Source organism: Lepus europaeus, chromosome 17, assembly GCF_033115175.1.
Source record: "Lepus europaeus isolate LE1 chromosome 17, mLepTim1.pri, whole genome shotgun sequence".
Classification (NCBI taxonomy): Eukaryota; Metazoa; Chordata; class Mammalia; order Lagomorpha; family Leporidae; genus Lepus; species Lepus europaeus.
The window spans coordinates 45213620-45233042 of record NC_084843.1 but is presented as its reverse complement, the minus strand read 5'-3'; the positions used below and the strand labels follow the sequence as shown (position 1 = coordinate 45233042).

At 39.8% G+C, this 19423-nt stretch overlaps 1 protein-coding gene across 15 annotated transcripts in view; it reads left to right on the top strand.

The window, feature by feature from the left end:
* Positions 1–19423, top strand: part of PCDH15 (protocadherin related 15) — a 725080-nt gene that overhangs the window by 168743 nt on the left and 536914 nt on the right. The gene's annotated exons all lie outside the window — the stretch shown is intronic.

Below are 19423 nucleotides of genomic sequence, written 5' to 3'. Positions count from 1 at the left end.
TTGAATTTTGTATAATTGATGCATTTGAATGTTGAGTGTGTGTGTGTGAGAGAGAAAGAGACAGACATCTTTTATCAGCTAATCTGGGTCACACCCCAAAAGGCCAAAACATCCAGGCTTTGGGCCAGACCAAACCCAGGATCAAACTCCATCTTTGTCTCCCAAATGGGTATCGGGGTCTCAAATCTTTGGGCCATCATCCATTGTTTTCCTAGACATATAAGCGGGGAGCTGTATCAAAGTGCGGGAACTGGGATTGGATCCCACACTCCCAGGTGTTATGCTGGTATCACCAGAGCAGACTGAACCTGTGCTCCACGATGTGGGCCACTCCATGCATTTTTATGCTCCTTCTCCGGGTATTTCCTTGGGTCTTTCCATGCTGCCTCCTCACTGCCTTTTCAAAGTTCTATTTATATCAGCTTCCTAATTCATACAAAATGAGTAATGGTAAGGAGCAAGGGAACAACTATACACAAATAATGAACTGTGCCATTCCTTGCCTCCCCCTTTAGCTGAAAATCTTAGCTAGTTACATAACCAAGAGCAATGAGTGCAGTATCTCCTAGTGAGCAGGTGACAGGATGCCATCTGGTGCGGGTGAGTCAAACACTGGATTTGTAAATACCACTTGGCAAATAAGACAATAGTAGTAAATTTTAACCTGCTTCTGGTTGCTGAAGATTTGTGGACACTTGGAAGTATCCTAAGCCCTTATAAATTTGGGAAGAATCATTCATTTTAGAAGAAAAAAATTGGTTCTGATTAGCTGTGAAGGCAAACACATAGCAAAATAGGTCTGCAAAGGAAGAAATTAGACTTCTAAATCTTTTTAAGATTTATATATTTGAAAGGCAGAGTTACAGAGAGGCAGAGAGAAAGAAGTCTTCTATCCGCTGGTTCACTCCCCAAATGGCCACAATGGCCAGAGCTGGGCCAATCAAACACCAGGAACATTTTCTGGGTCTCTCACATGGGTGCAGGGGCCCAAGGACTTGGGCCATCTTTCCCTGCCTTCCGAGAACATAGCAGAGAGCTGGATCAGAAGTAGGGCAAATGGGACTCGAACCAGCACCCATATGGGATGCTGGCTCTGCAGGTGGAGGCTTAGCCCACTACACCATAGTGCCAGACCCGGCTTTTGTCTTAATTTCTTGAGATACATCATTCTACTTCTTGATAATTTTCTAATGTTAATACACAGAATATAAGTAATAAATGTTGTGATAATACTATAGAGTATTAGTACATGAGTAGGATTTGTAAACTTAGAAGTCTCTCCTACCCAGTGCCATAATCATCTTATGCTGATTCAGTAATGCTAGTCAAATTCAATCAAAATAGTTGATGTATACATCTGTGATGCTAAGCCAGAGACAATTTTTTCCTTCCAGGGGATATTTGTTAATGTTTGATGCATTTGATTGTCACTACTTGGTGGGAGGGGGACACACTATTGGCATCTGGTGGATAGAGGTCAAAGGAGTTGCTAAATATCCTGTTGTGCATATAGCAGCCTCCATCACATGAAAGAATTACCAGGCCCAAAATGTTAATGGTGCATGTTAAGAAATTGTGCTTCTAATTGTTCATACTCCATCATTCAATCTACATGATGTTTGAAGTGACTATTGTAAACAATGTTTTCAGCATTTATTATCTAGCAAGATGAATCCTAATGTTTTATGTTCATTAATTCACGTTCACCATACTGCAAAATAGGCCATGCTATATTTCCAGCTTCACAGAGGAGAAAGTTGAAGTACAATAGAGGCCACTTGTCCAGTGTCACATAGAGGTATGAATTGGCTCCAGAATTACACTTGGCTCTAATAAAGGAAACAAAACTGTGCTCACTATTTCTCTGCACTTCCTGGCACACTCTTAACAACTCTAATAATAATTTTCTTTGTAAAATGAAGTCATATTTAAATGGAAAAAAGCAAGAATTTTGTTTTCTCTTGATGTAATATTGGTATTCAAAACTTCAAAATCTAAAAGTACTTCGAAATAGCCAAAAATTACAGGATGCAGCATGGGACTCAAAGAGTTTCAGCTTCTTTTGAGAGATAAATTTAAAGGTCTTAAATCCATGTCTGTCATTGAGCACATGCATATGGTTCTTCACTGGGCTGATGTTCTTAGGTTGTACCTGCAGTGAAAGAATAGTCTTCATTTAAAATTATTTATGCATACATTTATTAGAATAAGAATACTAGTTGTCCACATGTTAAGAATTTTGGCTAAGGCCAGCGCCCCGGCTCAAAAGGCTAATCCTCTGCCTGCGGCGCTGGCACACCGGGTTCTAGTCCAGGTCAGAGCGCCGGATTCTTTCCCGTTGGCCCCTTTTCCAGGCCAGCTCTCTGCTGTGGCCTGGGAGTGCAGTGGAGGATGTCCCAGGTCCTTGGGCCCTGCACCCACATGGGAAACCAGGGGAAGCTCCTGGCTCCTGGCTTCGGATCAGCGCAGTGCACCAGCTGCAGCAGCCAATGGGGGGTGAACCAATGGAAAAGGAAGACCTTTCTCTCTGTCTCTCTCACTGTCCACTCTGCCTGTCAAAAAAAAAAAAAATTAGCTAATCCTGTTAACTCGCCTCAGTATTCCCTGCTTTCATCATCTGTCTCTACAGAGTTGAAGCCAACATCATCTCTTGCTTCTAAATGTGTAATTGTCTTCTATTATCTCTCCTCATTTCTGTTCTATATCATGTTCTCAATAGAGTACTCAAAGGGATCTTCTAAGGACCTATATCAGATCATGGCACTGCTCTGCTTAAAATCATCTCATGATACCCATCCACTTAGATGGATACCCATCCACTTAGAATATTATTTCCAAACTCAGTGTTCTGAACTTCTCTAAGAACCCCATTCAGACCTCACCACTTTCAATGACTTCTCTCTAGCCAAATAGTATTTTTCTGTTGTCGCTTAAATGTCTTCAGCTCATTCTCACATAAGGACATTTATGTTTGGACCTCTTTCCTCTGCCAGAAACCTCCTTTTCCTAAATCTAGTAGCTTCACCTGAATGACGTCTCCTTGAGAGTGCTTTTGTGGCCCAGTGGGTTAAGTCACCACTTGTGAGGCCTGCATCCCACACTACAGCACCCAAGTGAAGCTCAAGATCCTCTGCTTCCAACCTGCTTTCTGACAATGCCCATCCTGAGAGGCAGCAAGTGATGGATCCAGTACTTGGGTCCCTGCCTCACATGTGGGAGAACCAGACGAAGTTACTGGCTCTGACTTTGACCTGGCCCAGCTCCGGCTCTTGTTGCCATTTGTGGAGTGAACTGGCAGATGGGAAATCTCTCTCTCCCTGTCTCTGTCTCTTTCTCCCCTTATGCATTTCAAGTACATAGAATAAAGACTAGATTATCTAGGACCTGGAAGGAACGCATCACAGTTAAGCTCAGTACACGTTTCTTGAGGAATAATTCCCCTGTGAAATTGGAGAGAGCTGAGACGCCTTGCTCATTCAACGCTCCCCAGTTTGAAATAGTTTGGAATGCTTTGCAAAGTGTTTTTCCTCATGAATTTTAGAGAAAATTATCGTATCTTCAAGTTGAAGCTTTCTGTTGGACAATTGCTTTGAGAGCTATTTTAAAAGGGCAAGCATTGGGCACAACAGTTAAGACACTGGGTCTCAGCACCCCTTTTCAGAGTGCCTGTGATCAAGTCTGCTTTTGATTCTGATCCAGCTTCCTGCTAATGGACATGTTGAGAAGTATCTCAACAAGTGGTGGCTCAAGTACTTGGGTCACTGCCATCCACTGGGATAGTGAGATTCAGTTCTGGGCTCCTGGCTGCAGCCTGGCCCAGTCTTGGCTATTGTAGATTTGAGGACTGAATTATGAGATGGAAGATACCTTTCTCTGTATCCTTATCCTTCTGCTTCTCTCTATCTCTACCTTTTAAATAAAATAAAAATTAAATATATTCAGGAGTCGGTGCCAAGGCACAGTAGGTTAATCCTCTGCTTGAGGCACCGACATCCCATTTGGGTGCCAGTTCTAGTCCCGGCTGCTCATCTTCTGATCCAGCACTCTGCTATGTCCTGGGAAAGCAGTAGAGGATGGCCCAAGTCGTTGGGCCCCTGCACCCACATGAGAGACCAGGAAGAAGCTCCTGGCTTCGGATTGGCGCAGCTGCGGCCGTTGTGGCCATCTGGGGAGTGAACCAACAGAAGGAACACCTTTCTCTCTGTCTCTCCCTCTCACTCTGTAACTCTACCTCTCAAATAAATAAATAAAATCTTAAAAAATTATTGAAACCTGAAAAAATATAAAGGCACACCTATAAAGATAGCAGTTTGTTTAGTAATTCCTATTTTATCTAGGATACACACAAATATATTTACAGGTTTATCTTAAATTTTATCGAATGCCTTAATTTTTGTTCTTCAATTGAGTTTGTGACTTCAGCCTTTCCTCAATTCCCCAGGTTTTTTTTTTTTTGGTTTTGTTTTGTTTTGTTTTGTTTTGACAGGCAGAATGGACAGTGAGAGAGAGAGACAGAGAGAAAGGTCTTCCTTTGCCATTGGTTCACCCTCCAATGGCTGCCGCGGCTGGCGCGCTGCAGCTGGCACACTGTGCTGATCCGATGGCAGGAGCCAGGTGCTTCTCCTGGTCTCCCATGGGGTGCAGGGCCCAAGCACTTGGGCCATCCTCCACTGCACTCACTGGCCACAGCAGAGAGCTGGCCTGGAAGAGGGGCCACTGAGAGAGAATCTGGCGCCCCGACCAGGACTAGAACCCGGTGTGCTGGCGCCGCAAGGCGGAGGATTAGCCTAGTGAGCCGTGGCGCTGGCCAATTCCTCAGGCTTTTGTGCCCACTGCATGCTTTCAGTCCTCAACATAAACTATTCTAGAATTTGCTTTCTATAATCATATAAGCATATCTGCAGGTTGCTATTAGAAGTAAACAAACAGATGAAGCCCCAAAGAATTGAAAGGACAGTGCAGTGTATTTCTTTCTGTCATTAACTGAAGTAGAAGTAGGGAGGGTGAAAATGATGACTGACTTAAATAAAGGAGGATTCCCTGAGGATAGGGCCATGGTAGTCTCTGCAAGTCATATCACTTCCACTGAGCTTTTCATGTGAAAAGCATTTCGGGCATTATCTTGGATCCTGAAAATGCACATGTGACTAAGACAAAGCTCTCATCATTAAACAGCTTACTGTCTAATCTTTCATCAAACCAGTTGTGATAGTTACCCAGTAGATTCTGGTCTTTATGATGGCAGCAGGTAACACTGAAATATTTGCTATATTGCAGACACAGTAAAAAGGGATACGTGTGTATGTTATATTATTACAAAGTAAATAATGTTTGCATTTTCCATTTATAAACTGAACACTATGGGATAAAGAGACTAAGTAGTCTTCTCAGAATCACACTGTAATTAACTAATGGAGTTGTGATTCAAACTCAGCCATCTGATGCTAGATGGTAAGGACTTAATATTTTCTAATATATGCTCTACAGGTATACTGTATTTTTTTTTAAAGCAGAGACCATTGTTTGTACTTATTTTTGGAAATGCATGATTAAAATCTGCCAAAATCAAGATTCTAGTTCAACTCTTCAGCAGCATAGTGGACCCTATACATGCATATAATTAGAATACAAACACCTTTCATTTGTAGTGATCCATTACCCTCAAAGATGGCATGGTTCAATCTAGATCACACACTTGACTGTGTGACCAGGCACTTGACTTTTGAGTAACTTCTTTTCCATAATGTGTGTCTGTGTCTGTGTGTGCTCATCTTTACAAGTCCTACCGGTGATACTGTTGAGCAGTTCTATTCCAGCTATTCCTGTAATTGAAGCCTACAGCATGAATTGTTCAGAGTCCTGTTTCAGCATCACGAGCTCAGTCAGACTCATTATCTTCTCTTTTGCTCACAGTGGGTCTCTCATTCTTGAAAGTGACTTTTGCCTTTGCATTTCTAATAAAATCTTGGATAAAATGTATGGTTTAGTCAGACTTGCAGGAGCCTCCCTTCAAAGTTTAAAACTAAAAGTAATCATAGTATTGTAACTCCAGGAGGTCTCCTGTTTTGATTTTTCTTAGAAATGTTGGATCCTGTGAGTTTCATGAAAAAGTGAACTAGATTATTTAGAAATAGATAAAAACCAGGGTCTGAATAGTTGATCCCAAAAAAGGTAGTTCTTTGTAGTTCTTTACACGAATTCTAGCATCTCAAGCTTTTATGATAGCTATAAGAATTATTAAACCCTTCAGTTTAGGTTAGAATACTGCTAGCTAAGAATTTTCTTTGAACAGACGACTGCCTTTGAACTCTAATTTCCAGTTGCATAGTCGAGCAAAGGCTAAAATAAATAAAAACTCATGATCAAATTCAAAGCCATGATCATTCTGTGTCCTGGCTTGTTTTCTTAAGAAGGGTAAGTCAGATAGCTGTGATATGCTTTTAACTGATCAAATAGAAAAGATGAGCCCATTTTCCCCCTTAAGGTTATGTACCTGTGAACAAGAACAAGATGAGGGTAAAAAAAAAAAAAAAAAAAAAAAAAAAAACTCTTGCAAGTAGATAGGTTCCCAACTTCTCAGAGGCAGAGAAGTTAATGTGTGGTTTCTCAGCTATACCTCCACCTATTGAGGAATCACTTCTCACATGATTATTATATTATGGATAAAGTGTATAATTTGACAGATACATGCACACACATGTAACTTATACTCCAATAGAGAGATAGTGTTTAAATAAATCACTTTGAAGAGCTTTCAAGCAGTCCTCTGCATTGTCCTCTGACTTCCTAGCCCATGTAAAGCAGTGATTCATTTTCTATCGCCATAGATTAATTTCAGATGTATTAAAATTTTGTGTTCATACATATTGAGTACTTCACATTGTAATTAGTGATTCCCACATCTTCCTTCCTGAAGGTTGTTTTAAATCTTTGTCCATTTAAAAATATATCCTTATTTTATTCAGTTGTGGGGAATGTATTCTAGACGCAAGTTGTTAGATAATCTTGAAAATAGTTTTTCCCAGTTTATACATTATTTAGAGGTGTTTTTTCTGAAGAGCAGAAGGCTTAAAATTTGATGAAATTCTAATTGATCAAAATTTTCTTTTATGGTTGCTCTTTATTGTGTCTGCCTAAATCTGACTACAAAGATGCTCTGTTTTCCTCTAAATGCTTTATAGGTTTGGTTTCTACATGTAAGCCTTTGATCCTTCTTGAATTAATTTTTTGTTTGTTAGGAGGTAGAAATTAAAACCTAAATGTTTTTCATATGGATACTCGGTATAGATTAACTTGTTGCAAACACTTTCATTGCTTCATTCAATTCCTTTGAAGTGTTTGTCAAAAGGAGGTTCAGTTGCGTCTGTTTTTTGACTATCTTCTAGAAATTACCAAACTATGATTCATGGCTGTTTTTTTTTTAACATGTATTTATTTATTTGAAAAGCAGAATGACAGGAGGAGAGCCAGAGGCGGAGTGCAAGAGAGAGAGACAGGGAGAGAAAGAGATGATGTTTCATCTGTTGATTGATTTTTCCCAAATAGCCACAAGGACTGGGTCAGGAACTCCATCCAAGTCTCCGCATGGGTGGCAGGGGCCCAGCCTGTGTCACATTCTATTGCTTTCCCAGGCACGTTAGTCGGGAGTTGGACAGGTAGCAAAGCAGCCAGAACTAGCGTCAGCATTCTGAGATTGGATGCCAGTGTTAACAAGCTGTGGCCTATGCTGCAGTACCACAACTTCAGCTTGTCACAGGTGTTTTGTATGGCCCACAAACTCAGAATTAATTTTGTTCATATAAAGTATTGTCAAGAGAAGAAATAAAGAGGAAGAAGAAGCTGTCACTCCGTATTTGGCCAACAAAGCCTAAAATATTTAATATCTGATTGTTCAGAGATAAAGTTGGCCAATCCCTGATCTATTCTGTTTCGTTGATTTCTCCATTTTGCCAATCTTTTTATTTTTGTAGCTTTATAGTATATGTTAAAATATATAGTATAAAGCCTTTAGTTTTGAACTTGTCAAGATAACTTTTTCTAGGCCATTTGCACATTCATAAAAATTTTTAAATAGATTTACTAATTTCATAAAAATCTCAGGCATTTATAATGGATATTTCATTGAATCTGTAAGTAAACAATAGCATTGTCATCTTAATACTGAACTGTCTAATTGATAGTTATAACATATCTCCCTATTGATGTAGAATTTAATTTCACAGATAGCTTGTAGTTGTCAGCACTTAAGCTCTAAAGGTCTCTTACTAAATTTGTTCCTAAGTATTATGCTATTTTGGTACAATTGCAAATGATTTTTTTCAAAATATTTTAATATTTTGACTTACATACTATCTTTTGCTCATCTTGTACTTTTGGATATATACATATATATACCCACATTGTATTTTGAGACAGTGTAAGTTTATTTTATAATTTAGACTACTGAAAATGTAATAGAAAAAGCAATCACATTGCCTGAAAACAGGAACATTTACCCTTTTTTGTTAATCTATGCATCTTTTATTCCTTGTTCTATTAAAGTTCCTGGGATTCAAAACCACCATGACCTGTTAAAGGGAGAAGATTCAATATCCTTCCTGTCTTAGAGATGTTAGCTTTAGGATTTTGTTTTAAGATACTGTTTCTCAGGTTGAGGAAGTTATCTTGTATTCATAATTTGCTGAACATTTTTGAAATCACAGGTGGCTGTTTAATTTGTATTCCTTAAGTTAATTAAAATATATAAGTATAACTTTAGGAATATGGTTATTCTTCTCACCATACCCACCCTCCCACCCACACTCCCATCCTTCCTCTTCATTCTCCCCTTCCCAGTCCAATTCTCCGTTAAGATTTATTTTTAAATAATTGTGTACACAGTAGACTAATTCTATAATCAGTAAACATTTCAGCAATTTACACACACACACTTTGATAACTAGTTTTACAGTTAACTCTCATAATATAACTCTTTGAGCACAGAGGTCCTGCATGGGGAGTTAATGCACAGTGACACTCATTGTTAATTTACCAATTAACACTCTAATTTATGACATCAGTGACCACCTGAGGCTCTTGACAAGCGCTGCCTAGGCTATGGAAGCCTTTAGAATCTAAAATCTCAGTGTTTAGACAAGGTTGTAAGTGGTGGAAGTTAGGTCCTCCCTTCAGAGAAAAGTACATTCTTCTTTCATGGCCACTCTTTTCCACTGGGGTCTGTCTCACAGAGGTCTTTCATGTAGAACATTTTTTCCACAGTATCTTGGCTTCCCATGCCTGAAATGCTCTAATGGCTTTTCAGCCAGACCAGGTAGGCTTAAGGGCTAATTGTGAGGTCAGAGTGTTATTTAAAGTGATTGTCATTCTATGAATCTGCAGTTCAGACTACTTTCTATGTTGGAGTATTCTCTTTTAATTCTACCTGTTGTTATCGAACACTTGATTCTATTTATATAATCAATTTAAGAGTTAATCCTATCTATATGTTCACTGGCACTTAATATAATCCCTTTAACACATAAGATGGCATGTTTACCACCCACCTTAATGAGATTTGGAATCCCATGATAAGTTTTTAAACTGTACCCTTAGAAGTTACTCCATAGGAGATGTACAATTGGGGACATGCTCAATTGGACTTGCCCCAAATGATGGAGTTAGAAACGTGCCAGGGGATTCCAATACATTCCCATCAAGGTGGCATGTACCAATGCCATCTCGCTAGTCCATGTGATCAATTTCAGTTCACAATTGATCACACTGATAGGTCTAAGAGTCAAAGGGATCACATAAACAAGACTAATGTCTGCTAATACTAACTGATAAAATCAGAAAAGGAGAGAAGGATCCAACATGGGAAGCAGGATACACAGCAGACTCATAGAATGGCAGATGTCCTAAATAGCACTCTGGCCTCAGAATCAGCCCTTGAGGCATTTGGATCTGGCTGAAGAGCCTATGAGAGTATTTTAGACATGGAAAGCCAAGACACTCTGGGGAAAAAAAAAAAAAATAAGACCTAAATGAAAGATCTCAGCGAGTGTGATCCCAGTGGAAAGAATGGGGCCATCAAAGAAGGAGGTACCTTTCTCTGAAGGGAGGAGAGAACTTCCACTTTGACTATGACCCTGTCGGGATAAGATCAAAGTCTGCAAATCCTAAAGGCTTCCATAGCCTTGGCAACTCATGACTAGAGCCTAGGGAGATTACTGATGCCATAAACAAGAGTGTCAAATTGTTAAATCAACATCAAGAGTCACTGTGTACTTACGTCCCATGTGGGATCTGTCCTTAATGGGTTGTCCAATGTGAAGTAATGCTATAGCTAGTACTGAAACAGTATTTTTACACTTTGTGTTTCTGTGTGGGTGCAAACTAATGAAATCTTTACTTAGTATATACTGAATCAATCTCCTGTAAATAAAGATAATTGAAAATGGAAAAAAAAAAACTTGGTGTTAAATTGGAAATTACATAGAAAATTAATCTTTTTTTTTTTTTCAAAAAATATCATGTAGGATCTCTGTCCTTAATGTGCTGTACACTGTGATTTAATGTTATAACTGGTACTCCAACAGTATTTTTCACTTTGTGTTGCTATGTGAGGGTAAACTGTTGAAATCTTTACTTTATATATACTAAACTGATTTTCTGTATATAAAGAGAATTGAAAATGAATCTTGATGTGAATGGAAGGGGAGAGGGAGCGAGAAAGGGGAGGGTTGCGGGTGGGGGGAAGCCATTGTAATCCATAAGCTGTACTTTTGAAATTTATATTCATTAAATAAAAGATTAAAATAAAAGAAGTTACTCCATAGGAAAGTATGCAGAACTACAAAGCTTTACAGTTAAAAACTTCCTCCACCATCTTTTATTCCTACTCTTATTTTTACTTAGATCTATTTGCAATTGACTTTATACACATATGGTTAATTCTGTGACAAGTAAAGAGTTCAACAAATAGTATGAATTCAGTATTGAAGTGTTCTTTTGGGGGCATTATATTGTGTTCCTTATTCTTGTTGCTTGAATTGATGCTTTTGTTATTGGGCATTTGTGCAGATACTTATTTGTTTCTTTTTTTGCTGTTGTGGCTTTTACCTTTGTATTATTCTTCTATAGATAAGTGGTCTGCTTTTGGTATCTAGAGGCATGTGGTGGGTGTGGCCAAACAGCTCTGTTCAGTTCTCTAGGATGCAGGGAGTGTCTAAGGTTTGGTGTGGTGAATCTCCTTTTTTTTTTTTTTTTTTTTTTAACTGAAGGGAGCTTTATTCTGCTCAGCTGAGCTCCTCTTCTTAAAGGAGACCAATGCCTGAGCCCTAGCCCCAGTAGGTATAATATTCATCCTCTCTGCCCCAACGACCACACAAAGGATCTGTGCAGTCTTCTTTGTAAGCTCAGATTCCCCAGAAATTTCCCTTCTTAAGTATCCAAGAATCTCTGAGAGTCTGAAATCTCCCACAGTGACTGTCTAAATTCCCAGCCACACTGTGAGTCCTCCCAAACAGCCTCAATTTTTTTCATAGCCCTGGCACACAAGCCTCCCACAGTCATGAGGACCCAGCCCCCTGTTAGTTCTCCTCACCAGTGTCAGGAGTCTCTACTTGGCTGGTTGCTGGGCATGAACATGAGATGATGCAGCTGTTATATATGTTCAAAATGGCTCCTGCTCTATCAACTTGTTATAGAACGCCATTGTATGGTGGTCAGAGAGAAACATGTCTCTCCTTTTTTTTTTCTCTCTCTAGTTTGTCAGGGACACTATACCCCAAGGGGCTCCAAGCCAGATTCCTTCTAGGTTCATGTTACAGCTTTATCACCAGTGGTTTGCATTGCTGCAATCTGGTCTCACCTCACTGTTTAACACTGCTGCATAGTGATTGTCTGCTGGGGTCTTGAGTTGTGGGTGTCCATGCCCTCTAAATAGGTCCACTGTGTCCCTCTAATTTTCATAGTTTCCTCTGCCATTTTCTCCGTAACTCTTCCTTGAGACTGCACTCACAACTTTTTTTAAAACTACCTTCTCCTAGACTAGAGCAGTAAGCTCCCTCCCTACTTCACCATCTTGGAAGCTCTCCATGGCTGTTTGTTGTTGATAAATAATTTTTTCTAGTTTATTTTCTCCTTCCTTCATTCTGTTAATAGAACTTGATTTTTAGTGATTTATTTACTAACTTGGAAGTGTTACAGAAACAGGGAGAAAGAGATCATTAAACCATTGGTTAACTCCCCACATGATTACAACACCCAGTGCTGAGCTAAAACGAAGTCAGGAACCCAGAACTCCTGTTGGGTTATCTCTCTTGGGTGGCAGGGGCACAAGCGCTTAGAACATGTCCCACTGCTTTCCCAGATGCGCTAGCAGGGAGTTGGATCAATAGTGGAATAGCTAGGACTTGAATCTAAGTTCATATGGGCCCTTGGCATTGCAGGTAGCAGCCAACATGCTGTACAATGATGGTTTATTATGGGGGGGGGAAGCCATTGTAATCCATAAGCTGTACACTGGAAATTTATATTCATTAAATAAAAGTTAAAAAAAAAATAAAACATTAAACCCACCTGCATCACTGGTATAACATTAAGTTTATCATGATGTAGTACTCATTTTATATATTGCCAAATGTGATTTTTCATTATTTTTTCTAATACCATTAAAATAATTTTTGCATTTACATTAATGTATCTGGACTTTTATTTCCTTAATGTATCTTTGTCAGATTTTAGCCTCAGGGTTATGCTAGCATCATAGAATAAAATGGGATGTTTCTTCCATTTCTCATAAGAGTTCATTGAAGAGTCTTCACTAAAAGTTGAATAAAGTCAAGTAATCTTGACTAGGAGTTTACTCTGTGGTATGGTTAATATCCTTACTCTTTTCTGTTGGTTCTTCCAGCTTTCTAAGTATTAATTTTCAGCTCCTCCAAATTTGACACCAAAGGAGACAGGATAGGTAAAGAGGAAGACAAAGCTTAACTGCCAGATTCTCCTAGGATGGGTCTGGGGGCTCTTGTGAACACGGACCACTGTGGCAGATTATTCAGTAGAGCTGTGAAGAACAGTTTTTGACTGACTGAAGCACTTTCCATCTAATCAGTTACCTTCACTATTGCTGTGGATAGGCCTGTACAGCTCAACATCTTACTGTGGAGGTCTCTTCTCTCTTGGTGGCTCTTGGGCTGGTTTTAACATTGTCTCAGGATGCCATGACATACTCAAAGGGGATCCGTGTCTAGTGCAGTTATTTCCTAATCGCCATCCTTTAAGATCCTGCAAAAGTCAGCAAAACTCTCCCTTTAAAATTGTCCAGATGTGAATCAGAAATTAGTCAATCTCTCTAAATTCTTTTTAATTCAATTCTTCTCAGAAATTCCTTAAAATTCTTATTAAACTTCTGGAGAAATGCATATGCTCTGATGCCTGTGTCACGTTAAGATGGATGCCTCACACTTCAAGATTCATTTCCTTTGAAATCCCTAGTTCCAAGCTCTCCCAGACTCCAAACTTTTTAATCTTTTAATCCTGTTCAAGTAGGTAAAGGGCTGAACACAGAATTTCAATTGCTTTTTTTTAAAAAAAAATTGTTTATTTGACAGGGAGAGGGAGAGAGATTGAGAGGGAGAGGGAGAGATTGAAAGGGAGAAGGTGGGAGATTGACAAACAGGGAGATTGACAGAGTAGGAGTGAGAGAGGGAGTAGGAGAGGGAGAGGAAATAGGAGAGGGAGAGGAAGTAGGAGAGGGAGATGGGGAGAGAGAGAGGGAGAGGGAGGGAGTATGAGAGGGAGGGAGAGTGGAAAAAGGAGGAGGAGAGGGAGAGGGAGAGGGGGAGGGAGTAGGAGAGGGGGAGGGAGTTAGGAGAGAGAGGGAGTTAGGAGAGTGAGAGGGAGTTGGGAGAGGCAGAGGGAGAGGGAGTTGGGAGAGGCAGAGGGAGTTGGGAGAGGGAGAGGGAGTTGGGAGAGGGAGAGGGAGTTGGGAGAGGGGGTTAGGAGAAGGAGTCAGGGGAGAGAGAGAAGGAGTCAGGGGAGAGAGAGAAGGAGTCAGGGGAGAGAGAGAAGGAGTCAGGGGAGAGAGGGAGTTAGGAGAGGGAGAGGGAGAGTGAGAGGGAGTAGGAGAGAGTGAGATTGAGAATGAGACAAAGATTGAGAGAGAGAGGGAGTTTTCATCCTGTTTCATTCCTCAAATGGCCACAAGGTCCAGGCAGAGCTGGCCAGCCTAAAGATATGATCTTGGAACTCCATCCGGGTCTCCCACGTGGGTGCAGGGGCCCAAGGACTTGGACCATCTTCTATTGCTTTCCCAGGCACATAAGATGAAAATTGGAGCCAGCACCCACATTGGATGCCGACGTTGCAAGAGACAGCCTAATCTGCTGTGTCACAATGTTCCTGCTTTTTTTTTTTTTTTCTATAAATTTCTCTGGCATTATCTTCTCACTGAGTAGTGGGCACATTGTTTGGTTGAAACAATTTATATTCAATGTTCTGTTACCATACGTGTTGAGAGCATTTATAAATTTATATATGCATATACTTATTTGAAAGATAATACTTCCCCTATGAGAGAGTGGGAAAATCAGACAAAACTATATGCTAAATGCATATGAGAAAACAATTTATAGTCTAATGTAAATCACTAGGAATTTTTTTAGAAAGTGAGACATTTTACTGTGATAGAATTCAGTTTGGTATAAAGTCTTAAAGTATACTACATGTTTTTGAAGTAAGCTGTTTATTTGTATTTTAAGCTTCAGATCTGCAGCTAGAGTATCCATTAATTATATTAGTTCTTATTTAAAAGTATATTTATTTGAAAGGCAGAGAAACAGTGAGAGACGGTGAAAGAGAATGATCTTCCATCTTCTGGGTCACTCCCCAAATGGCCACAACAGCTAAGATTGGGCCAGACCAAAGACAGGAGCCAGGGATTCCGTCCAGTTGTCTAACTTAGGAGGCATGGGCCTACGTGTTTGAGCTGTCTTCTGTTTTCTAAGGCACATTAGCAGGAAACGAGGTTGGAAGTACAATAGGTGGGACTCAGCAGCAATCTCTGCTGTAATGCTACCCTCTTCTTAGTTTATAAGGCAACCCTCATCCTTGACTATTTACGTAGCTAGGATTTCAGGATACTTTTCTGAAGATTTAAAGCAAGGAAACAATCAAATGAATTGCCAGTAAATAAATACAGCGTCTTTTTTGTTTGCTTACTTTTCAAGTTACATAAGAAGAAATTTCTGTGGAAAATTTTTAGGGGAGTAAAATTTTTATTACAGATTGGCCTTTAGCCTTTGTTTATATGCCTGTAGACCTGTTGTCTTTTTTACTTTTTAACATGTTCAATATAATGGGTAATGGTACATTAAGCCTGTGATTATAGAGTAGACTGAAATTATATTTTTGCAAAAATTAAAGGAAGGGAAGAAGGAGATTGAAGGATGGATAGGGGGAGAGGATGGTATTATAGTTATCTTCTTAGAATTGTACATTTAAAATCTGTATTAATAAAATTTAAAAGAGGAAAATAAAATCAAATTGAAAGTACCATCATCTAAATTTCTTAGGCCTTTTATAAACATTTTCAGTTGTAGTGGATTTTATCATCATCTGTTTCAGACCCAAACCTTAATATATTGGCTATCATTTTTGGCAAAATTAGATCATGCATAAAATTGTTACATAACTCAATTTGATAAGGTAATATAAATCAGTAAAAGCAGTCTTGTTTTCTTTTTTCTTGACATATTTTCAATTTACCTTACAGTCAAAGTTTTGATATAATGTAATAGGGCTTGTTTTTGAAATTGTGATAAAAAAAAACATTACAAAAATGTAGTTGAACAAATTCAAAACAAAGCAAGTTAAGGAAGTGTCATTGGAAGTGGCTAGTTGAGACCAACATTACAAGTGGTGAAAGAATTTACCAGAACACTCGGACATTGATCAGAGTTAGATCTATTGAACAGTCTGCAATGGAGAAGCAGGTCAGCAGGACACCCAGAGGGGTAATGTTCCAGCCTGGGATATAATCCAAGGTATATAGTTGTAATGGCAGACACCTCTTAGGGTGAGTTTGTTTGTAATACACCAGGTGTTCCCAGATAGGTAATTTATATTTCTGACTGGAGCTGGGGAGTTTTGACTGCCCTCAGCAAGGGACTGTCCCAGTCTACCTGGTGCTCCAAGGTAGCCACCTCTATTCTCGGCTGACAGACTGACAATGACAGGTGTTTGGCATTTGGGCAGAAGTTTAATCTGTAAAAGCTTCCTTCTGGAAAGCAGTGTTTGTGTAGTTCCTGCCTGAGTTACTGGTCCATCAGGATCTTGGGGGTCTTTGGGGGTCCTTGGGTCCTGGCTGCAGAGATCCAGCAGGTGGTAGAGATTCAGGGAAGAGAGGGTGATCCATCCTGAAAGTGTCTGACTAGTTTATCCAGGGGACCATAGATAACCTTGTATAAAGGAGCTTGATGTAGAAGGTATTGATAGCCTGTTATATTATTACTTGGATATTTACTTGTTATGTTTTGGAGAAGATAAACTGGTTTGTAAAAAGAAAAGCCTGGAGAGTTAGGGCAAGAAGGAAAGATACTAGAGGAACTGCTAGGGTGGGAGAGTGTAGAAGCTAAATTCTCCAGCCTAGGAGTTGAGAATCCAAGTCAACTTCCACAAACCTGCTACAGCATTCTTAGAATCTCAGTTATTTGCAGAGGACAATGATAAAGACTTCCTTCTTTGTTTATTAAACTGTACCAAAGCATTGTAAATGACAGAAATCACAGGGTAAATTTTTCCTGACCTAGAAGATGAAATATTAAAATACAGAACCAACACTACTTTAAATTAAAAAAAAGTAATCAACATACTTCATGAATTCATTAAGTCTCTTGTAACTAAGGTCTGTTTGATCTCCATTAAGTTTTAAATATTTTTTCATTTTGTCCCTACAAGTTCTTGAAATTTTTATCTAGTCCACTGATACTAACAAGTCAAAGACCTGTATTTAATAACATTTGTTGGCCGGCGCTGCGGCTCACTAGGCTAATCCTCTGCCTGTGGCACCAGTACCCCGGGTTCTAGTCCCGGTCGGGGCACCGGATTCTGTCCCAGTTGCCCCTCTTCCAGGCCAGCTCTCTGCTATGCCCCAGGAGTACAGTGGAGGATGGCCCAAGTGCTTGGGCCGCGGTGGCCATTGGAGGGTGAACCAATGGCAAAGGAAGACCTTTCTCTCTGACTTTCTCACTGTCCACTCTGCCTGTCCAAAAAAAAAAAAAAAAAAAAGAGGAAAAAAAATAACATTTATTAGTCTTCTCCATGAATCTACTTAAAAATGTTTTTGGAGAGAATCAGAATCATGGATGACAAAAGACAAAATAGTTGTAGTTGAAATTTAAAAAACTCTACAATTAGGATGGAGAGCCAGTCATGGTAATTGTACATAGCATTTCAGAAAGCATCCGAAGGGTCTTGGAAAACTTGTATCGCTTCAGGCCTCTGGGCTTGTGATGGAAAAGCAGTCTCAAAGATTTTAACTGCTGTGATTGACTCGACTTTCCCAAGCTGTCACAACTTAACAAAGACAGTGAAGAGCACAAGAGATGACCTTACAGATGGTGACAAAAGAGATCAAGCTGAAAGACAGTATTGGAGCTGAGAGCTCTGGTCAAGGGCCAGGCCTGACACTGTAAAAATTTATATTGAGGACAGACGATCTTAGAAAACAAGACTAGGTACTTTTTTCCCCAGAGGTAAATCACAGTGGATAGAAGGCAATTAGTCCATTCTTTTGAAATGGCATGAGAAGGGCTGAAAAAGGGAGAGGGATACAAACCCTTTCTGGAGCATCCTGCTTGAAGGGAAAGGCTCAATGTAAATGGGGGCTACTTCAAATGTCACAGGAAGCGGCCAGTTGAGGCCAGCATCTTGGGTGGTGAAAGACTTCAGCAGAAGAGTCGAACAGTGAGCAGAGTTAGGTTGATTGAACGTGCTGGAAGGGTACAGCAGGCAGGCAGAACAGCCAGAGACTGCAAGAAGGGCGAACATTTGAACCATGTACTTGGAATGGCTGCATCTGCTTTGTTAGGGTGGGTTTTCTTGTGATCCAACAGATTTTCTCAGAGATAATTAGCATTTCTGGACAGAGAAGGGAGTTTTCAATGCCCTTGGCAGTGGGATTTTCCAGTCCAGGAAGTACCCTGAGTGGATTCCCACAGGGCACACCCAACATTCATACAGTGGCTTTGAAAACTTTCTCATGTAATTTCTGCTAAGATTCAAAAGTTCTGTCTACTAACCCCTTAAAAATATGTTTTACTGGAAAAAAAAATATTGGTATTTGTCACCAACCATGATCTGAATTCAAAATGATTTGCTAAGATGGGATGGAGCTGAGTATTTGAAATAGAAGTGATGACTGAACAGGTCGTCATAAAACCTAACACTTTAGAAATTAAGTAAACTGGTTTATGGCCTTTCAAACATATTGCTCTAATATGAAAAGACCTGAAATCCTTCCAATAAAGACAAAAATTTGTTTTGCAGAAGTATTTTCAGTGCTATGTATAAGAAATTGTTATTTTAAGATAGCATATCCAGAGCATCCAGGGGAAAAAAAAAAAAAAAAAACTATTAGCACTATAGTAGTTACTATGACTCTTTATACTTTGATAAGTGCTTCGCTTGTATATAATGTTAGTAAAAACATACATTTATATTTTACTTTTCTCATCCCTTAAATACTTTTGTTATGTTGAAATAGATTTAGGCTGGCGCCTTGGCTCACTATGCTAATCCTCAGCCTGCGGCGCCGGCACCCCAGGTTCTAGTCCCGGTTGGGGTGCCGAATTCTGTCCCGGTTGCTCCTCTTCCAGTCCACCTCGCTGCTGTGGCCCGGGAAGGCAGTGGAGGACGGCCCAAGTGCTTGGGCCCTGCATCCACATGGGAGACCAGGAGGAAGCACCTGGTTCCTGGCTTCGGATCAGGGCAGCACCGGCTGTATCGGCCATTTGTGGGATGAACCAATGGAAGGAAGACCTTTCTCTCTGTCTCTCTCTCTCTCACTGTCTAACTCTGCCCGTCAAAAAAAGAAAAATAGATTCTAGATTCTAAAAGTAATCCTGCTTTCCAAATAAGTCTTGTCTAAATAACTTCCAATGGAAAAAAAAAAATCACTGGATAAACAGACAAGGAAGACTTTATTCAAGGCTATTGCAATAGTAGAGGGGAGCTGAATTCAAGTCTTTGGAAGCAAAATCAAGAGTTTTTTTTAAATGTTAGCATCAACTAGTGAAAACCTAAGGGAGAAAGTTAGGGAAATTTGGTCTTTTAGATTAGGCCATCTGTGTTTGTGAGTTATTGCTTCTGCAGGTTGGGTTCCTATCCTATCACACAAACAGAAATAAATAGAGGAACCATTTTTGGTGATTAAGTTTCA